We start from the raw sequence: 15423 nt of genomic DNA on the forward strand, positions 1-15423 counted from the left end.
ATTAATGAGGAGTTCACTGGTAAAAAGGGTATCAGCATCACTAAGAAACTCAGTAATGCTTTTCCTCTGAGATGACATCATCCCTGGACATTGGGATGTGATACAAAATTGACTCTTTTATAGCATTGGGACTGACAGGGTCTCAAATAAAAGAGGCCAGGTGGCAGTGCTTAATTCTCAGCCAAGGTGTGGAATTATCATAATGTACAGCAGGGTTGGAGAGGCAGCCAGGAAGGCCTGACATATAGGGAGCTATGAAAAGTGTAAAAAGAACAGTAGTCAAAGCACACTGTGCAGTCTTTACTAGCGGAAGAAATCAAGTTTGGGTGATGAAAGTACTGAGCTCTTCCTCAGCTTCTAAATAGAAGCCGATTTTCACTTCTGAAGTCCACTGTCTGAAGGAGAGGCCAGATCATAAGGAGAAATGATCCTAGAAAACTAGGTCAAGTCTACAGTAACGTTTCCCCAATGCTTCCCAAAGGGGCTGCCAGACATCCACAACAGGGAAAGAGGACTGCCCAAATGTTTCAGGAACAGAGGATGTGAGTTAGTATCCAGGTTTCATGACTCCCCTGGTAAAGTGGAACTATATGGCCAAGTAATAAATAATGTTCTGGCTCACGGCATGTCCAGTGTGTCCAAAGACACACCCAGTGGTTATCTCCCAGCCCCTGAATAAATAAGAAAACAGATAAACTCATTTTAGTTCCTTTGTTGTGGAATGGGAGCTATTGTAGCGAAGAAGGCCAAGCAAAGTCTCTGAAACTGAACCTCTCTCTTGCCCAGACAGCTACCCCCACAAAACAATCAGGAAAAGGGCAGAAATTAGTGCCACCTGAAGACGAAAAGAATATAGGGTATGCATCTTATCATGTCTCCCTTTATTTCACCAGTCCCTACCTTATAAAACTCAGATGAATTCTGCAAGGTAATAGTAGGTTACTGTCAACTCAATTGAGTAGTATCCCAATTGCCAGTACAGCCCCAGATGTGGCATGTTTGCTAGAACAGATCAAAATAGCCTCAAGTACATGATATTCAGCCATTGATCTAGTAAATAATTTTTATTTTTCTCATCGCTATCAAAAGGGTGGATCAAAAGAAGTTTACGTTCGAGTAAAAGACACAACAGTATGCATTTACAGTCGTGCCCCAGAGCTATGTGCAATCTCTCCTATGTTCTGTCAAAATATAGGTTGAAGAAAGCTGGATGGTCTTGACACACCTCAGAGCATCCCACTTGTCCACGCTATAATGACATCATGCTATTTGACACAAATGAGCAAGACGTGGCAAGTAGATTAGAAGTCTCAGTAAGACATGGTGCCCTGGAGGAAACAGCAGGTGACGTGATGAAGATCCAGGAGATTGGTATATCAGTGAAAAATTGTAGGATTCCGGTGGTCTGGGACATGCTGTGACATACCTCCCAAACTAAAAGTCAGATGCTTGTATTTTCTACCTCACTCGGTGATGAAGGAAGCACAGTATCTCATAGATGTTCTCAGGTTCTGGAGAAAGCCAATACCACACTTGGGATTGTTGCTTTAACCCAGACCCTGAATGACCCAAAAGGCAAACGTACTGATGGGGCCCAGAAGGAAAAAGAGTTCTGGCGCAGGTTCCGGCTCCACGCAAGTGGCCCTGCTGCTTGCATTGCATGACCTGGCTGATTCTGTGGCATAGAGAGTATTCTATTCATGTTTGTAAAAGATACTGATGGGGTTTATTGTAAAGTGATGTGGATTGGCTCATTTCACCCAGTAAACCGCCCAGACCAGCTAAAGGTCTTAGCCAAAACAGAAAAATTTAGAATCCGGTGGTAGAGAAAATAAATGATGATGTACTTCAGAGTCATTTGATAACTTAAAAAAATAAATTAGAATCTTTCTGAATTTTAGTTTACAGACTTGGAAAATAGTATTAATTTTGAACCACAATGCTAGTGGAAAGAATATGATTTAGGGTCATTAAAGTCAGACAGAATCCTGCAGCCATGAGGATCCAAGTTAACCTCTGTTGTGTTATGCACCCATTAACTATCATAGGATTTTATTTAAACCTTCTAAGTGGCTGGGCGTAGATATGATGATCTTAAATGAACAAAAGTGGGATCCAAAGTTTCAGGAGGTGACTAGACGAATTCACAGAGCTGAAACCATTTGGCTGGCTGACTCTTTTGTTCATTTAGTTGCTCATCTTCCTTTCCTGCTGAGAATTCACCCTTGATGACTGGAGAATAAATTATAGTCATCAATTCCCCACGTACATATTTGGCTTTGTATATTTCAACCTCCACTCGTGCTTTCAAAATCACAGAAAAATATTTGCTTTATAGTCACCTTTTTATTCACCAGAACAAAAAAAAATTCCTGATTTGTTTGGTTCTTGGTAATTACGTTATAGGGGGTTACTCTGAACAACAGTAACAAGGGCAACAACAGTAATAATAAAACTAAATGTGCTGAGTGCATTTTGTGTACAAGGGACTGTTCTAAGGAATTTTCATGTATAATTTATTTAATCCTCAAAATAGCTATTGAAAGTAAACACAAATATCACACCTATTTAGTATTGGGGAGAATTGAAAACACAGAGCTTAAAAACCTTATTCAAATTGCTACAACTAGAAAGTGGTAGAAATGTGTTTTGAACTCGCACTATCCAGCTGCTTTGAGCACACCCACAATCACATGCCGTAGTGCAGAAATGACCGCCAAGTTGGGCACAACCTAAATCCATGGAGCTCTGAAGGACTCTCAGTTCTCTTCAAGGGGTTATATAAGGGTTATAAACTATTGGAAGACCAGGATTTGAAGTGGTGTATATGGTGATTGCAAAAAGAGCTTTCTATTTGATAGTAAAATCAGAGTTTAATTTCTCTGCTTTTCAAACTATATTGCTAACTTTGAGTGGTAGAATCAACATTATGTAGGAAAAAGGTCTAAGAAATTGGTACTTTAATCCCAGTCTTGCCACCAATAGCTGTGGAACCACAAGCAAATCACTTAACTTTACGTGACCAAGTTTTCTCATGTGTAAAGAGCTCTCGGGAGAATTTTTAATGATTAAATGGGTTAATATTTGTAAAGCAAATGTACTCATCCCTTCCAACAAGCAAAGGAACAAACAAACAACAACAGCGACAGCAAGAGAAGAATGAGTGATTTCCTGGGTTAGAGTCATCTTACCTGACCGAAGGCATCCGTTGGAATTTCTGTCCTCAGTAATGTTTTAAACATCTCTGGGGCAGTTGTAGTAGACAGAAATATGCATAAGTATTTAAAAGTGGGGAGGAATTCCACTGTCTACTTTTTATAGTTCTATGGGGTTTCCCAGAAGAGCTCTGTTCCTTTGAATTCTATGGTGAATTGAACACCAGGCTTTCAAAAAATCCATTTTTCCTTCTGATACCAAGAACATAATTTTCCTTTGGAGAAACAGCAGTCAGCCACTCTCAGCATATGCAGTTGTTGGGAAGGTGGGCTAATCTTGCTCTTCACTCCATGGGGGAGCAATTTGAGTGGGGCATTAGAGGTGACCTCTGTCTGACCAACCAAAGAACCACATTCCTCTGGACAGGGCGATTGGTCCAGAGATGAACATATGAACCAAACCAGACCAATCTGAGTCAATAAGATTCATCCTGGACTTCTTTGAAAACTATTGGGAAAGAAACACACTCTTTCTACTGACATGGCCGGGAGGAGAGGATAAGAATATAACCTTGGGGCTGCTGGCCTTCAAGAATGAAGACCCTGCCTGACAGTGGAAACAATACAGAAGAAAGCATAGTTCAGAGAAGGACAAAGATTGAGTCCTGAGGATACCATCATTCTCCTGTGGATCCATCTGTATCTGAAGCCAGAATATGACCAAAATTTTCAGTTACCAGAGCCAACAGATAATCATTTCTCCCCTAAACTAGTAAAATTGGTACTATATCATTGGTACTATATCACTGTCACTAAACTATATAAAGATAGTTACTGCCTTGACTTTCAACGGTTAGAACTGCAAAATGCACTTGAAATGCTCTGCACTATTGGTAACAAATATTCCAAGCCTTTCAGACTGTTCAGCTATGCTCTCTATGCCTGTGTCAGTTGAGTGCTTGCTCTCAAGATCTAACTAGTGAATTGCTTTGCCCAACTTCTGGTCTTGCCACTCTGCCTTTCCCTTAAGAATCTAGCATTTGAGCTCTTTATAACAGAGTGGCAAGATTGTTTTGCATAAACACACATGACTTTTTCCAACTCATTCCCAAAAGAGTCCTTTCCATCAGTGCATAGAGATGCCCATGGCATATGGTTCCAACTACACTATTACATTCGCTCCCTACAGAGATTCTCTGGGTCAGCTCCGGGAGACAGTAATTACTCCTTGCATGGAAGTAGCTGTTTATCACTCAGGGACTTTTGTAATTGATGTTTCTTACACCGTGTTTCTTTCTTTTTTAGAGATGCCTCAGAGAACTGCAGACTACCTTTTGTAGGTAACATTTGCTTTTTTTTTTGGCTTATTTAAATTTTTTAAGCAAATATCATCTTTTGATGAATCTGGCCCATTATTACAAGGACCCTGAATTCACATTAGACTTATTGCCTTGATAATGATAGATAACCTTTTGAAAAGAGTCACTGGGTATTATGGGAAAGGGAGCCATATTTAATTATTTACAATTAGGACATAATCTCCTAAAATTGCAAAGTAGCTCTTTAATATGAAGATCCAAAAACCTACATTACAGGCAAAGTATTTATTTTGTTGGGATTTGAAGACTCATCTTTTTATTTTTTAGGCAAACTACCATGTTGCCTCAAAATATTAACACAAGGAAATGTCATTTGTTCCCACCTCTTTAGAATACTGTATTTAACATTCCACAGACTTGAGGCTCATAATAACCATGCAAGCTGAAATTACCAGGGCAGCTTTTTAGCTGGCCTAATGTGAGCATAGGAGAGGAAGTTTTAAGCATGTGCCCATCTGATAGAGGACCTTATTTGAAGAACATTATAGCTAAATTGGAGAGAGCATAGGGCAACAAAAATGATAAATGGAATGGAAGGGATTACTGAACATATGAGAAGAGATTAAGAAAAATGGGGTTGTTTAGTCTTGAAAGAAGATGAGTCTGAGGTGAATTGATTGAGGAATTTGAGCTAGCTAAGGGCCACAATGCAATTAAATTTGATCCATTTGAAGGTGTACCTTCAAGCAGAAATGTATGAAAGGCAAATTAAAGGGCTCTTATTTTACAGAAAGTGTAGCGATAAGCAAAGAAAGGATTTGTAAGTACTAAGCTAAAATAAAATTGTATTACCATACTTAAGAAAATATTTGTACTGGTTAATTGAAGACTCACAAAAGCAAAGTAGAAAGACAATGGGAATAAGCATCTAAGACCTTGATGTGTTTTTTAGAGGAAAACACTCATATTTATTATTTTCTATTTGTATTTTTTTGAAATCAAGACATTTTGGCTGAATTCTAACTTATTCACATGCTATCTAATTGATTCTGTGCTTTGGTTTCCTTATTTATTAAAGAAGTGGCAGAAGTAATATTTACACTTTTTTATTAGGTATTAAATAACTAAAAATGATTTGCAAATCCATTTAGATGATACAATATGTATTCTATATGTATATGTTATATTTATCAGAGGTTTTTTACCAATGTAAATGTAGCCAAGCAGTTTTGAGAAGGATTAAATGTTGTAGAAAACCCTTTGTAATGAATTAAAATAATTTACTTGTCCTCTCTATTTCGTTCCAAAACAACCTGAAGCAGCAATCAAGAATATATAAAATAAACTAAAATATTCAAAGTAGGTGCAGTAGGAAAAAAATTCAGAAACACAAAATGTAGTGAGGGATAAGGCTAAATCATATATCATGTGGATTTAATTTGGATAGACCACAAACTTTCCTCTAAGTTTCCTCTCAACCAAATGGAAAAAAAAACAAAACCAAACCCTGAGATGTCACAGTATTCTAAATTCAGAATAAAAACAAAACAAACAAACAAACAAGACCAACCAATATGGCAAAGAATAACCATTGCTGGTTCTGTGGCCAAAGGAGTATGTTTTCTGAATGCTGTGCTAGAGAGAACACTATCATCATAATAAACACATTCCTCAAACATGTCAAATAAAACACATCATGATACTTTTATAGGACTATTTATTTTAATGTTCAGCAGGGTAAACAGTTGGCATAAATCAAAGCATAATTCATTAAATGCAGTTCCAATGAACATTGTGTAGATTGGCCAAAGTACCCAGTTCTTTTTTGAACTATAAATAACAAATTCTGTATTCTGTTAATTCTGTTTCTAACAATTAACATGAATATCTAGCATTTGCCAACATTAGGTTATAAAGCATAGTCTCTTAGTCACATACAGAAATAAAGCATAGTCTCTTAGTCAATTCTGCTTCTGGATTTAATGGAATAGTTGGTATTAGGCTAAATCTCTCACCAAGACCAACTATAAAATCTGGACAAAATACAAAGGAAAAAAAAACCCCAGCTATTTGAAGACATAGAGAACAACCAAGGCAATCAGGATTTGAGAGACAAGATTTCAAGGAGATAGTTCTAAGAGGCTAAAAAGCAAAGTAAAACATTAAGCAGTTCTATAATGATTGAGAGACAAAATTGAAATTTAGGGTAATGAAGGAAGAGAAGTCTAGGTAAACAGTCCAGAGTTTCTTGGGAGCTGGGCAGGTCTATGCATTGGGAGTAAGGGCAAATGACAATATACTAGCCTGGACTGATCAACACGATATGACCATATTCTAGCCAGTGGCCTAAAGGAAAATAAATCCTCTGTAGTATAACATCATCAGAACCTTTAAAATTATTTTATGACATTTATTTAATTGAATGCTACTAGGATTGAATTAAATAAATGTCATAAAACAATCAAATAACCAAAAATAGGAGACAGATAAAAAACACAGAAAATAGAAAAGCAAACAAGCAAACAAAACCTTGGTTGCAACAATTATTAGAGTCATCCAACAGAAAATTTAAGATAACTAAGATTAATGTGTTAAAATGCATAGAAGAATAATATTGAAATTAAACTTAAGTATATGAGTAAAATCAAATGGAAATCCTAGCAATAAAAAAGAAAATAGCAGATACTAAGAGGTCAATTGTTTATTTCAATAGAAGATTAAATACAATAGAACATAGGATTAGAAAATGGGAAGATAAAAGGGTAGGAAATATCCATTTTTAAGCGCAGGAGAAAAAAAAGTGAAATACAAGAAGCAGCGCACCAAACTTCTAGAATACAAAAGATGTATAGTGTATAATATATTTGTAACTTAAGTCCCAAAACAGAGAAGAGAAAGAGAGAGAATGGAGAAAAGTATTTTTAACAGATACAAAAATGAGTTAAAAAAAAAAGAAAAACAGTTTTCAAAACCAACAAGGGATAGGAAGCCACAGGTTTAAACAGCTTAGAGAACCCAAAGCAAGATAAATATAAAGAAAGCCCCATCATAATAAAATTGCCAAAAAACAGGGACAAACAGAAAACCTAAGAGTGAGAGAACAAAAGACACATGATTTTCAGAGGAGGAACTCTAGAGATAAGAAATAAAGCTGACTTTTAAATTGAAATGATGAAGCCAAAAGATAATGAAATGATTTTTTAACTGCTGAAAGAAGATACTCTCCAACCTAGAACACAACTGCCACCAAAAACATCCCTCAAAAGTGAAGGTTAGGGAAAGGCGTTTCTAACGGCATTAGTGTTCCATTGCTCCCATCACAAAGCTCCACAAATCTGGTCCCATAAATGATATAAATTTGTAATCATCTTATAGTTCTGTAGATTAGAAGTCCAACACCAGCCTTATTGAATACAATCAAACCGTTGGCAGGGTTCCCTCTGGAGACATTTCCTTGCCTTTTCAAGCTTCTAAAGGCCACACTTATACTTCTTTGTCTGCGGCAATCTTGCTCCATCTTTAAAACCAGCAGCAGTGGGCCAAGTCTTTTTTACACTGACATCCTTTTGGTTCCCTGAATTTGAGAATCCACTTAAAGATGTATGTGATTAGATTAGACCTCTGGATAATCTCATCTCAAGGTGCATAACTGAGTCACATTTGCAAAGTCCCTTTTGTCATGAAAGATAATATACTGTAACGTAGTCACAGGTCTGAGCATTAGGGTGTGACCATATTTGGGGGCCATTATTCTGCTTACCATACAGAAAAACAAGAACTTCAAAAATTTATTGCCAGTGGCCCTTCACTAACATAAATACTAAAGGGAGTTATTCAAGAAGAGGGAAAATAATTATAATAATAAGCGTGGTAATTCAGGAAGAAACAAAAACCATCAAAAAGGTTAAGTATGTGGATAAGCATAACTGTTTCAAATGCTAATATCTTGAGGAACTGAGATATATGGAGAGTCCAGTGATGTGCTGAAACCAGCTAGCACTGGCGTGTAAAACTTACTGCTAAATTTTCAGGAATTCTGAACGTTGTTTGTTCAACACACTATTTTCACCATGATTAAAAATTAAATTGTATAATATTACAATAAAATAGTTTATAGTAACAACAAATATAATAAATACCCCAAACTCCATAACTTTCTGTTTCTTCTCTTACTATATTTTATTTCATCTATGCTCCTGAGATTATTTTTGCCTAGTATATATGTATGATGGAAATACCACATAGTGTATATGCATCTGTTTTTAACATGCATTCAGTTGTCACACTGTAACTTGGAGTTGGCTATCATGGGAACACTTACCATGAAAATTGGCAAATAATACAAATCAGGACTTAATTTATTGTTTCAGTTGATTGTCTAGAAAGTGACAAAAATGTTAATAAAATATTCAACCACTTAAGCAAAGAAGTTGCTCGCATCAGTTTGTCAAGCTCTGACCTTATTCTTGTTTCGTTTTCATCATTCATGTTAATCTAACCAAGATTTGAGCCCATTGGTGCTATAACTCTATGTATTCATCAAATTCAACCATAATTTGACTAAGGACCCAAGAGTTTGAAAAAATTAAGTGTACACATTCTGTGAGAATCAATTGGCTCCATGGAATTTATAATAGATAAAATTGTACATTTAATTATTTTTATTGTAAACTTTGTCTTACATGTGCTTTTCACCAAGAAAAAGTATAATCAACTCATATATGTATCTCTGCATATATTTTTTACCCCAGATAACCAGTTGCTAAACATTTACTGGTACATACTGAAGGAGGACCAAAATATATCCGAAATACAGAGTTAATGTCTTATTACTTGCATTTTCTGAGAGATAGTAAAAGTTATTAACTTAAGATCAAAAATGCATGTTGTGATTTCTAAGGTGGCCACTTAAAGAATAGTAAATAACAACTTAATAGAATGACAGAAGATAATAGAGTAGACACTCCTGACCAGAAAGAGAAAGGCATTTCATCCATTAATGTTTAATGTCATCTCTGACATATTTGGACTTAAAAGAATCACTTCATTATTTTTTTAATTTAGTCCATCTAATTTTATTCCTTTTTCCTTTTTATTTTCTCTGAGTGTATAGGTAGATTCTTAACAAAAGTGTTAACATTTCTATATATTTGATTTGCAGCCTGACTTTTCACTACATATTATATTGTATGCCATTAAATATTCCTTGAAACTTCATTTTTAATGGCTACATAAAAATCTCATTATATGTACTATTATTTATCTTCTCCCTTATTGGTTGATATTTGCTTTTTTATGAGCTGTTATGAGTACTCTATGAAGAACATCCTTTGTCGCACATTTCTTTGGCAAATCTCTGATTATTCCCATAGGGTAGGTTCCTAGGAATAGAAAAAAAAAATAAGATAGATTGTTTTAAGCACTTTATACATATTGCTAATTGACTTTCAAAAAGGTTGTGCTAATTTACATTCCCTCTAGTAGTTAAAAAATGTTCCTTTTGCACTACAGTTTTATCAGCATTGAACATTACTTAAAAATATCTTTTCCAATTTTTAAAACTGAAAATGCATATTTCATTACCACTTAAATTTGCATTTCTTTAATTACTATTAAAGCTAAATAGTTTTGTGAGTTTATTGGCCATTTATATATCTTCTGTGAACTGTTGGTTCATGCCTTGATTTTTCAAATGATCTTCCTTTTTCAGAATGTTCCTGTATTTTCATGATGAGCAACTGATCCATGGAATTACATATAACAATTATTAAGCAGCTTGTTAAGTATTTACTGAGATTCTAACTTTTAGACTTGTGATAGATACCAAAAAAATGACATCCCAAGGGGCACATAAGGTTAGTGGATAGCTGTTGATTCATCTTATAACTTAACCCAATTCATGGTAGAGTATATAACTAAGGGCCAAGTGCATATTGTAGACAGAAATTGTACGTGCCAGGAAATACTAGTAATTGGCCAGTATTTTTGATTGATTTGGGACATGAGCTGCCTTGAAGGAAGAATAGTGTGTAGTTTGAGGGAAGTAATCTAAAAACAAATGGCTTGAAGACAGAATCCATGTGTGGGGCAAGTAGAAGGAGTGAGATCTGTGAGCTAGTGCCTTTAGCAGATGAGTTGATGCTGACATTAATGAGATTATTGGCAGCATTAGATACATGACTTGATTTAGCATCTAGTAGATTGTGATCCCTTTCCACTCAAAATTTAATTCAAGATCTATGACTAAGGCAAAACCCAGCAATGACAACAAGGAAGACAAGACCACAACAGCAAGAGAAGAAGGCATCATGCCCCCCAGAGAGGGTGCCATCTGCAAGTCACTTTAGCGTCAGCACTAAGTAAGGAAGGCTGAGGGAGACTCTTCCTGGAACAGATGCCATGCACAATAAAATCAAGTATAAATGTATAAGTGATCGGCTGTACCTCTCTCCACTCTGGAGAGAAAGGACAAATGAGTCCTTAATGTAGGATTTTTTTTTACAGACTTCTTTTGGAAGCATAGTTTTTTCAGATTACTTGAGCAGTTTAAACATTCTCCTCCCAATACTTCCTGTTCTTTTTAAAGCAGGCAACAAAATAATTACAAGCATTCAAATCGTAAAGAAAATCATTTTGGAGTTTCCTCTTAATTGGTACTAAACCTGCCTTCCTGCTGTACATAACAAGAAAACCGGTCAAAATGTTTGAAGTATTGGAAAATAGGGAGTGCAGAATGGAGGTGGGAAGCAAATGCTGTGAGCTGCCCGATAGCCTGAGTTTTCTATGTGGAAGTGCTTTCTAGACTGTAGCGCAGGGAACGGGTACCTAGCACCCAGCCAGCAGAGCACTGCGGTCTCACTGAGTGGAGAGGAAAAAAATCAGAGGGCCTGTTAGCATATTAGGTCAAAAGATACGACTTCTCTCCAAATAGCCATTAATGGCTTCCCATTTCAGGGGTGGAATAAAATCAAAAAACCCAAAGACAAGAACAACAAAAAAAACCCTATTAGGCACTTCTCTTGAACCTCTTGGTTCATGCGTCTTAAAGTATCTTGAGTGCCTGCATCTTCAAGCTGTTCCTCAAACAAGCCAGGGTCTTTTCCTTCCCATTTCCTTTTCTTAGAACCCCTTCCCCAAGATGCCCCTACCTTCCTGCCAGGATATGCACGTGGATTTTTTTCCGTACTTTATTCCGGTCTCTACTTAGTTCTCAGCTCTTACCTTCCATGGTCACCATACATCACATACTTCCCCCAAATCATCTCTCTGCTACACCCCTTACTTTATAGCCTTTGTCTTCATAGTCTTTGTTACCTCAGGACCTACTATTCTTTGGTTTGTTTTTTGAGTGTCTGTTTTTGGCATCATTTAAGCTCCCTGAGTTCAGAGATGTACGTGTTTTCTCTACTGCTCTGTGCCCAAGACCTTGTACATAGTTGGTTTTCAATAAACAGGAATTGAATGAATGAATGGCAGAAGAGAATTCCAGGCAAAAGGCGCAGTCAGTGAGGCTGTGGAGAGGTTTGAGAGAAAGGGTTTTATTTAGCTGAAAATGGGATGACCAGAAACATCAGCATGAACAACAGCATGGAGTGAGGTGTGAGGACACAATTCCAGATCAGTTTGGCTGCAGCGTCGGGGATCTGAAGGAGGGAATCAGATAAGAAGCCAAATCAAGTCAGGGAGAGCCTGGAATGCACACTGAGCTTGCTTGTTTGCTTGTTTTGTTAATGTGCCTGGAAGTCCATAAGGGTAACTGGCACTGACGGGAAGTGATTTGTTTAAAGTAGTATTTCCAGAGGATGAACTGGGATCAGAGAGAAGGAAGCTACCTGAAAACAAGGTAGCTCGCTAGGGCTTCCGTGGTTCAGCTGATTCACAGGACACTAGGAGCACTAGCTCAGTGTCACAGTAATGTTGAGTTTTGGTGATCAAAAAAGAAAATCACCAAATTAGGGCACTTTTTAGCTTGACTGTTGTATGCCAAGCACCCTCTGTGGATTATCAAAGGGCTACATAAAAAAAAGATTGAAATATATTATCATCCTTGCAGGACACCTATTATTGTGAACCATTGATGTCTTCCTCCCCAACCCCCAGGGACATTGTGAGCTCAATGCAAGGACCTAATAGGAACTTCTGCAAAAGTGCTCCAAATCCATTTGACTGAGTCTCTCAGTGGAGACAGATATAAGTGAGTGACCCTTCTGATTTATTAGAATGAATAGCCCTTAATGTTCAGGTAGTCCCTCATTCTCAACAATCAGTGATTGCTCTCATTAACTAGTTATTTTTCAGAGCCTTTTCTAAGAGGCAGTCTCCATTCTACAGATGGGGAAACTGGGGCCCCAGAGACAGAGCAATTTCCCTGAAGCTCCACATTAAGTCAGAGGTAAGCAGAAAGTGGGCATGGCAGTTTTTCATCTTTTTAGTTCATGAAGTCTTTCTGGGTCAATTTTCTTATTAACGTAGAGACTCCTACATATGCACTTGTACTAGAATATTGTTGTATGACTTTCAAAAGGAACCTCAACATTTGGTGACATCTAGTTATTAGTAATCAGAATTTATATCATCTAGGACAATAATAAGGTGATAAAATGATAACCATTGAATAATAAAACAGTCAATGATCTAATGCTTTTAACTTTCCAGGCTTTCACATCACTTCTTTCTAATGATACTGACTATATTCTTAGGAGTTTAGGAACGATAGTTATTCTTATTTCTATTTTTAAGTAAGCTAAAATGATACAGCCTTGTTTGACTGCTTCTCAAATGTTTAGAAGCCTGAATAATATACCTTATTCATTTATTCAATAAGATATTAATTTTTAAACTTATTCACTTAGCAAATACTTGTGTCAACTATGGGGTAAGCTTTGGGGTGAGGCTTGGTCATATGCTGTATCACAGACATGGAGTGAAGACAAGGGTGAGGTGAGATTGACTGATATGTCAACTTGGACAATAATAATTATGATAAAGCACAAAGTTTAATAATTGTAGCTTACAGAGTATTCCTAAAATAATTTAGTGAAACTATACACACACTTGTTCACTTTTCATTTGGTAGCTGACATTTGTCATCATATATTTAAATACTTTCAAAGATGTCATTTTTCCACTTGGTAGAAATATTGAAATTTTAAAATAAAACTGTCATATTACACTTTAAATTTTTCCAGCAAAATGTAAAGACAATAATAAATACATATCACCATTCATTTAAAACACATGAACAACTTAAAATAAAATTCTTTTTTGCTCTTCAAACTAGTGTTTTCTAGTCTACTTTCTCCAAATAATTTTATCCTAATTTTATGTATTTTATGCTTGGAAGGAATTTATTGATCACCTGAACATACTTCTCCACAATAAACCATGTGTATAAATTGAGATTTAATTTTTAAAATGTTCCCTGTAACCAGAAGACTGTTACGTGTTAAAATTATCTTTCACATTAAGTTACAGCAATTGTCTTAAGTACACCATTGATCAAAACAATATGTTATATTTCGAATTTGATTGATAATCATTAAGTATAAAAGTAACCTTTTCTTGGAAATTCATCTCTTAATGAGATTGATGTCTTTTTATTCTTTCATTGGCTCATGTATCTATGAATGAATATTATTTATTGCTAGAATCGTATAGTCACTGCACGAATTCTGCTCCTATTTTTGGTTTCTATAGATGTAAGTGCTGAGAAATCATATTCCCATAAATAAATGGATGGGAATGAGAGGGGCAGTGATGTCACTCAATTCTTTGATCTCCTTCAGAGATACATGACAGAATTCACATGGTCATCTAGCATCATAAATTATTTTTAATCTATTAGCTGACAACTTGATTAAGTCCTCTTCAATTTTGCTGAAAATAGAGAATTAGAAACCACCTGAATTTCAGGGAAAAAAAATTTGTCACCTGGTCACTAGAGTCATTCTGGTTTTTGGCATCTCCACCAATATGTGTCCTTCATTTGGTGTCAGAGAGGTTTATACACCCCAGGGCACTTCACCAGAGGTAGACTGCAAGTTGGTGAGGGCTACGCCTTCCTACCTTAAAGTTGAAGGAAAGAGGCTTATGTTAAGGATGTTAAAGGAGGTGGAAAAGAAATCCCATGATGTCTGTAACATTCTCAAGGAGACTAATTTTATAAAAAAGCACTGAAAGAGCTTGGGCACTCAGAAACTCTTGAAAAGTCTTCCTGTCACGGTGGGTACATGAGGCAGAAATACCACAGACAGGAGCCCTTAGTGTAGCTTCTTACCATTAATCTCATGTCATAACAGCCTGGCTGGAACATCTTCTACTGACTACTACCCACTTATATATTCATGTATGAGATGGAAATTAGTTACCTATGAGCTACAAATGTATACAGTCCATTGTAAAGCATAGACAGTAGCGTGTCAAAATAGACTACCATGCTTGAATGTCTTCATAGAGAGGGATTATATTAGAAAGTGGGGAATAGCGTAAAGAAAGTCTATATAAATGATAACTGATATATTTGATACAGTTCCACATCTGGGAATCTATCTTAATAAAATATGCTAATTAAGGGTAATATTTTTTGCAAAACTAATAATTATTGCAATATTGTTTACAATGGTGAATAATTGAAATCAACTTAAATGCTAACTCATGATATATTGATTTAATAAATATGGCTCAATTCTTAAAGAATTTTTTTCCAGACACTAAAATTATGCTTTATTATGGAATAATCTCAGTAAATGCTTGTTATGTTAATTTATACAAATGGGTTAGTTTATGCAAAATTCTACATCAAATACAATAAAAACTAGAAGAAAAGTATGCATACGAGGAAAGACTTAAGGAAAATACATGTAGGTAATTATCTTGGATTTATATGTACATTTATTTTTTTTCCTCCCTTTTTGTCAAAACAGAGGAAATGTAATTATATTGAACATATG

The 15423-nt window shown here is 36.0% G+C and overlaps 1 long non-coding RNA gene across 1 annotated transcript; it reads left to right on the forward strand.

The window, feature by feature from the left end:
* Positions 1-1273: 1273 nt before the first annotated feature.
* Positions 1274-10248, forward strand: LOC140700564 (uncharacterized). The gene is made up of 3 exons (XR_012078964.1): positions 1274-1344; positions 4461-4495; positions 10185-10248. It is a non-coding gene; the product is annotated as an uncharacterized lncRNA (long non-coding RNA).
* Positions 10249-15423: the final 5175 nt, after the last annotated feature.

The sequence above is a fragment of the Vicugna pacos genome, chromosome 2 (genome assembly GCF_048564905.1).
Source record: "Vicugna pacos chromosome 2, VicPac4, whole genome shotgun sequence".
Taxonomy (NCBI): domain Eukaryota; kingdom Metazoa; phylum Chordata; class Mammalia; order Artiodactyla; family Camelidae; genus Vicugna; species Vicugna pacos.